We start from the raw sequence: 7,642 nt of genomic DNA on the forward strand, positions 1-7,642 counted from the left end.
CCATCGCTATGTTTTAACGAGCCTAGCGATAGGGAAACTCGTTCTCATCTAAAGACAAGTTTGTCGCTATTTAATCATTTTAACGAGTCTAACGACAAGAAAAACTCGGTCCTTTTCATTTTTAGAGAGTCTGAAAAGGTACAGAAAGTTAACCCCAAAATTCCTTTTTCGTCATCTAATCCCTTAAGTCCGAAAAAGTATAAAACAATACAGAATGGATGAGTTTTCGATAACTTTAACGAGCCGAATAAAACAAGCGCTCGACCTTTTTGTGTAATAATCCCTCGGTCCAAAAAGATTAAAATCTAGAGGAGGGATAGCTCTTCCGGTCCTTTTAACGAGCTAGAAGGCCAAAACTCGGCAAACTTTTCATATTTTACGAGTCAGATGAAAAGAGCTCAAAGAAGACTCGTCTTTTGAGGAACGAGTGATAAACAGGGATAGCAGCAGATTCCAGGTACAGGTTGGAATTTTCCAATCACGGCAGTGTCACAAGGATGGCTAGGTGAAATCACTCTTCGCAGCTGTTCCTCAAAATGGGTAAACAATCATATGGAGGTGAACGATTGGCCAAATGGAATGGAGGTGGCAGGTGCAAACACGACCAAGGCTTTTTATGGCTAATAAATTTACGATCACAATGGTTATTTACCGGAATAGGTTCATTTTTTAATGAGCTTAAACTCTGGAGGAAACTCTTGCTCAATCTTATGTTTATTTTTTAACGAGCATGAACTATGTGCTAAAACTGCTCGGATCTCGCTTTTCTATTTTTTAACGAGCATAAATTCTGCGGTAAAACTGCTCGATTATATGGTTAAATTTTGATTTTTTACCATTACTAGCTTTTCTCTTTTCAAGTATAGTACTGCACTTTCAATTGCTGCAACAAACTTTGTTAGAAATGAATAATATTTGCATGAAAATGAGATTATAACCCTAATATTTCACTTTGAACTACGTAAAAAGCCATAAAAAGGTGTTTTTACTTCTCATTTACTATTTCATTTGCATTTTGTTTGTTGGAGCTCTGGAGGTGCCTCTTCCCCCTTGATTTTCATCAGCTGATTCCGGGAGATTCTGCGAACGATTTTCGGCGCCGTCTGGACCAGGTAGGAGCTAAACCCTAGCTCTTTATTTTCGTGGTTTCATTTTCCAGTTTTAGGCCTGTTTTTCAGTGTTTCTGAGCCTCAGGGGTTTTGCAAAAACGCCCTAACTTCAGCGCAGGTTCCCCTTTCGAAACCTGCGCTGAATGTCAAGCTGCCTTAAGGCAGCCTGACCTTCAGCGCAGGAGGGACACTCTCTGCCTGCGCTGGGCTCAGAAAACTGAGTTTTCAGGTCATTTTTTGATGATTTTTCGCCAGTTTTTCATCAAAACCAGGAACTTACTCCTTCTTTGTTTGCTTTGCAGGGAACTTTGAACAAAATGTCCCTTACATGGCGAGAATGAGAACATGAAGAGGAGGACATGATTGCCCTCCATGACCCGGTCACGGTGAACGCGCTGCGGAACTGTGGCCTGCTGAAGTTCTTCCGTATCTCTAGCATGAGAGCACAGATTTCTTTGCTGCAGTATATGCTTGATGCTTGGGATCCTGTTAACCAAGTATTCCAGATTAGGGGAAAGTCCATCCCCTTGACCATAGAGGACATGTACTTCTTGACTGGGTTGTCAAGACGCGGTGCCCCCATTTCCTTGTCAGGTATGGCCCGGGGGACTGATTCCACCAGAGATTATGTCCGCCAGTATTGCAGGGAAGGTTCTCAGCCGAGCAGAGACGGCAAGATTGTTATCCGTGAGATTACTGATCGGGCTCTCAGGTCCATTCTGTACACTATTGGTAGGATGGCCGGTAGCGCAGCTCTACATGTTGCCAACAGATCTTATATGCAGCACGCCTTGGAGTGTCTCCAACCGAAAGTATTCAACTTGTGTGATGCAGTACTTGTTCAGATGAAAAGTCAATTGACCAAGGTAAAGGACGGGAAGCTGAAGAACTTTGGATTTGGTTCTATTCTGACTGCCTTTGCCTTGGAGAAAATCCCACTGATGCAGCCTCAGTACATCATACTCGACTTGCCTTCTCCGACCGAGCCACGCATGTAGAGGTGGGTTGACCACATGTCCAGGCATGCTGGTCAACCTTAGATTACTTTTACTGAGGCCTTCTTCAGGTGGTTCGAGCGTCAGGAGATGGTGCTTTCCGAGTATCCATATGTGGGTATGGATTTCCGAGGTGATCCGGATTTGGTGCTACCGGATGGCGAACAGTGGGGCGCTATTGGTAAACTCGTTGACCATATTACTTTTTACTGTTCTTATTTATAATGTTGCTGTGCTTTATTCTATCAAGACTTTTAATTATACTCTTGGGTGCATGCAGATATTGGTCCTGTTCGTCCAGCAGTTCATCCGAGACCGCTAGTTTTTGCCCCGGCAGTGGAGCCTGCTAGGAGAGCTGTTATTCGCGACCTTGACGATACTGAGACCCTTACAGCTATGCAGGAGCAGATTGAGAGCCTTACTCTTGGCATTCCCGATGTGAGGATTGATGAGTTACCTTTACAGCTGCAGCGACACACTACTGGTGTACCTAGATGATGGACTCGTCTCTTGCGCATGATTGCACAGGCCGTGACGTGCTATCATGAGCACCACTAGGCTAGGGTGCCCCCTAGCATCTTCTTGAGTTTTAGGTCATATGACCAATTTTGTCTTGGTTACAGAACATTATGTATGAACTATATAAACAGCTTATATATTTTGGTTTTCGAGTTATATTCTGTTTGAGTTATATGATCCATATGTACAATCTTTGATGATGTGTCCTTTTTATAAATGTTGCAAATGTCTATCTAACACATAGTTTGCTAATAAGTCAGTTAATGTGTTTAAGTTTCTTGAAATATGTTGATATTGAATTGAATCAAATCGTCTTTCCAAGATCTTAACCCTTAGGAACATGCGATAAATAGCTGGATTGCGAACATAATATATACCATTGAGTTGTAGTATTACGAGCTGTGAGTCTAGCCTGACAATTAGTCGGCGTATGCCACGTGTGATGGCATCAGAGAGTAGTTCTATCAACGCGCTATACTCAGCGATGTTATTCGTTGATTGCCCAATACACACACCTCTGAAACTTACTAACTCGCCGCTTGGATCAAAAATGGCCCAGGCTGCGGAAGATAGGTTCCGCAAACTACGACTCGCTCCGTCGGCATATCCAACACATGTCTCCAGAAGGTTCGACATCTGAAACAAATGAAAAAGGTGGATCACTCAACCGGAATAAATACTTTAGCGAAAACAAAATACAACAAAAGCATGCAGGTTACTATTTAAGCATAATAACGCTTGAGGTACAGCCCGTTGCGGGGCTGCGCCAGTGGAATTCCATCGTAATCCATTAACTCGTAGGCTCCTTTTGCTAACACCCTTTTAACAATATAGGGGCCCATCCATAAGGACTTGAATTTCTCTGCTCCCAATTTATCAGATTCTTGGTCATAAAGCAAGACCAAATCACCTTCTGAGAAGACACGGGGTTTGACATTTTTGTCGAACTGAGCCTTGAATCGTTTCTTATGGGCCTCGTTAGCCAAAGCGGCATCACGACGAGTTTCATCCAATTGGATTAATTCCAAGAAACGAGCCTCTTCTTCTGAAGTTCTGGGGAGAAGGTCGATTGCGAGTTTAAGCGACGAAATTTCGCACTGGATTGGCAAGACTGCTTCCAGGCCATACACTAGTTGAAAAGGTGTGAACCCGGTTGCGTTCTTTACTGACGTTCGGTAAGCCCACAAGGCTGAGTACAGGATTAGGTGCCATCTTCTTTTATGAACCCCGATCATCCTTTGCAACATACGCTTCAGGACCTTGTTGATTGCCTCAACTTGTCCGTTGGCTTGCGGATAATATGGGGTAGAGCTATCGTGAGATAGCCCTAGCTTGGCAGCTAATTCGACCATCATGTGATTGTGAAAATGCAACCCATGATCTGTAACTATAGCCTGTGGTACGCCGAACCTGGAGACTACATGATTGAAAAAGAAAAGGGCAGTTGTTTCACCAGTGTTATCCAATGTAGGCATCGCCTCGACCCATTTGGTAAAATAGTCAACAACGACTATAATATACCCATGCCCCCCGGTCGAGGTGGGGTTACATTGCATGAAATCGATGCCCCACTTGGCGAAGGGCCCAACAGCAACTATCGGCTGTAAAGGAGCGGGTGGTCGTCTGGTTTTGCTATCAAAAATTTGACAAGCATGGAAACTTCTGACTGCGGTTATGAAATCTTTGAACATGGTTGTCCAGAAGTATCCTGCTCGTAAGATTCTTTGTGCTGTTGCATATCCAGACTGATGCCCCCCACACGCGCCTGAATGACATTCATTCAGGGCTTTTTCGGCCTCCTCATGGGTAAGGCACCTCTTCAGAACTGTATCGACACCGCAACGGTAGAGCGTATCACCGACGATCATGTAGTCTTTTGATTGGTATCGTATACGTTTTTGTTCGGAGCGAGAGGTGTTAGGCCTGAATTTTTGCGTTTGGAGATAAACTCTGATATCTCCATACCACTCATCACTTGCAGATATTAGAAAAAAACTTTCGTCCACGATTGACTCTTCCGATGTTTCGTCGTTGGACAACGATGGGAGATCGCATAACAATTCTGCGAAAACTAGAGCTTTCTTTGATTTGGATTTTACAAATTCCAGATCAAACTCTTGAAGGATCGCTATCCATTTTGAATATTTTCCCCCCAGCAACTGTCGCGACAGTATATAAGTCATGGGGTTGCAATCTGACAAGATGGTAGTTTTCAAAAAGAGGACATAATGTCGAAACCTTTGAATCGCTTGAACAGCTGCAAGCGCTAGTTTTTCAACATAAGAATATTTACTTTCTGTATCATTCAAGTTTTTACTTAAATAATAAATAGGATGTTCAATTCCATCGACCTCTTGAACTAAAACCATCACAATGGTCGTATCTGCTGCAGCTAGATACAGGTTAAAATCTCTTTGATAGTCCGGGGCGTACATTAATGATGCTTTTACTAGACAATCTTTCAGAGCATCAAAGGAAGCTTGCGCCACCTGGTCCCAGACAAAAGGTACATCCTTTTTCAAAAGACGAGTATAACCCTTAGCAAGTTCTGCGTAATTTGGAATGAACCTCCTCAGAAAGTTTGCTTTCCCTTGGAGTTTCTGAATCTGAAGCAAATTTGAAGGTGGAGGAAAATTAACGATTGCCTGAACCTTGTAGGGGTCAAGACGAATCCCATCCTTAGAGACTACAAAGCCAAGTAAACGACCAGAACCGACGCAAAACACACATTTGTGTGGATTGAGTCTTATCTTGTAGTGTCGGCAACGTAGAAATATCGCTCTTAAATGCTGCGGATGATCAGTCCGCTTTCGCGAATGAGCCAGAAGATTGTCGAGATAAGGTTGAACAATGTTCTTGATGTCATGGAAGGCATAATTCATCGCCCTCTGAAACGTTGCCCCTGCGTTCTTTAAACCGAAGGGTAATTTTCGATAAGCGAATGTGCCCCATGGACAAATAAATGCAGTCTTTGACTGGTCCTGTGGGCGGATATTTATTTGATTATACCCGGAAAATCCATCCATAAATGAAAAGATTTCACATCCGGCGCATTCATCAATTATCTGGTCGATGACGGGTGTAGGGTAGTTGTCCTTTGGACAAGCTTGGTTTACATCCCTATAATCGACACACACTCTAATCGTCCCTTGTTTCTTCATAACAGGGACAATATTCGATACCCAATCGGTTAGAGGAACCAGGTAGATGAATCCAGCATGGAGAAGTTTTTCAACTTCTGCTTTAATGGCCGCGGCTTTTTTGGGGTGCACCTGCCGAAGTCGTTGTCTTACTGGTTTGACATCAGGATACATTTTAATTTCATGTTCAACGATACTCGAGTCAATACCTGGCATTTCATCATATGACCAAGCAAAGACATCTCTAAATTCGCGAAAAAGAGCGTTATATATTTCCAGTTCTGAAGGGGAACAACCTTTGCCGACATAAATATTCTCTACAACATCTGTTTTAGTCGAGATATTTATGGCTATAGTCTTTTCAATATTGGATAGGTTTCGCTCGGAATCCACCGTGTTTACAGTATTTGTTAGGAATTCAAAAACTGAAGGGTGATAAAGGTCACTTTGAGTATCTTCTTCGTACTCTGGAAGAAGGGAACGATGGTGGTGATCATTCCATGGTGCCCCCTCAATCATCATTGATTGTAAGATTCCTTCGTCAGTCCCATGTACTTTCGACCAAGGATCTAATGGGGTTCCATATTCTCTAGACCTATCTACCCAAACGCTTGATGAGCGTTGATTTGGGCTCGCCTCCCATGCTTGAAACATTGATTGCTACAATATTTCCAAAGGGCTTGGGGGTAAAACCATTGAACGATCCATGTCGACCTTTGTGGAAGATATCATGTTGCAGGTTGCTACAAACGGTACATTTCCTATGTAAATAGGAGGTGGTATCGCGAAAGTTCCCATCAATGTGGGGTCTTTCAATAATCCTACTCCGATATCTTGAATTGAATGGTTGCTCTCATGGATCATGGGAATGCTTCCTGTAACTTGTGAACCATTAAGGAGGAAATTCTGTTGGTCGACGATCGTAATCCCTCCTTCAAACGAGAATGCGATATTCCTAAAATAAGTCGACACAACAGCTGCCATGGCATAAATCCATGGTCTACCCAGTAGGATGTTATAGTCAAGATTTCCATCAATGACCTCAACATCAATTTCTACTGTCTTTCCTCCTAGTTCAACTTTCAAGTTATTAAGGATACCGTATGGGGTATAAGTCCTTCCGTCGAAAGCTTTTAATGTCGTCGATGATCGCGACAAGGTTGGAGATCCTAAATTTTTCCAGCAACTCATCGACATAATACATGTCGATGATCCCTCATCAATTATTGTTCTGTGAACAGTTTTGTTGAGGGCTTTCACTTGAATAAGGAAAGCTAGTTGAGCTGGTAATTGAGGATCGTATCCTTTGTGATCAAAGGATACAAGCTTGGAATCCTTAGGATCAACCCCACCAATTGTTGATAACAACGCCTGCCTTTGGGTTGGACAATTTTGTAGCACCTCAAGATTCGACATAGCGGATGGCGATTGGGCCAAATCTTCCACTATGTTATAATGTTGTGCCGCTCTGGCGCGAGGATTAAATGTCGACTTGTGTACTACACCCTTTGGCGGTTTTACTGTTAATTCAGGAATGATGGGTGGTACAACTTCTGTCGAAGTTGTTGTTGAACTACTTGGTTGATCTTTACCTTTTTCGTTTGATAGCTGAGGATTCCCATAATCTTTGTTCCTTGTCGAAATCAAAGCATCATTCTGCTGTTTTGAAACCGACAACATAAGTACTTGTGACGGGGAAGCATTTCCACTATCAACCAGATTTTGACCTGGGTTGGGAAATGGATCAGTTAACATAGCTGAGGTTTGGGAACTTTTAAAGAACCTCTTTATCTCAGCTTTGAATGGGAAATTCTTTGTCCCATGATCCTTATCATCACATATTAGACATGGATAATTTTGTTTCCCTTTCCCAGGAGGG

This window comes from Pinus tabuliformis, chromosome J (genome assembly GCF_031772625.1).
Source record: "Pinus tabuliformis cultivar Carrire ecotype Pingquan chromosome J, CPIR1, whole genome shotgun sequence".
Classification (NCBI taxonomy): Eukaryota; Viridiplantae; Streptophyta; class Pinopsida; order Pinales; family Pinaceae; genus Pinus; species Pinus tabuliformis.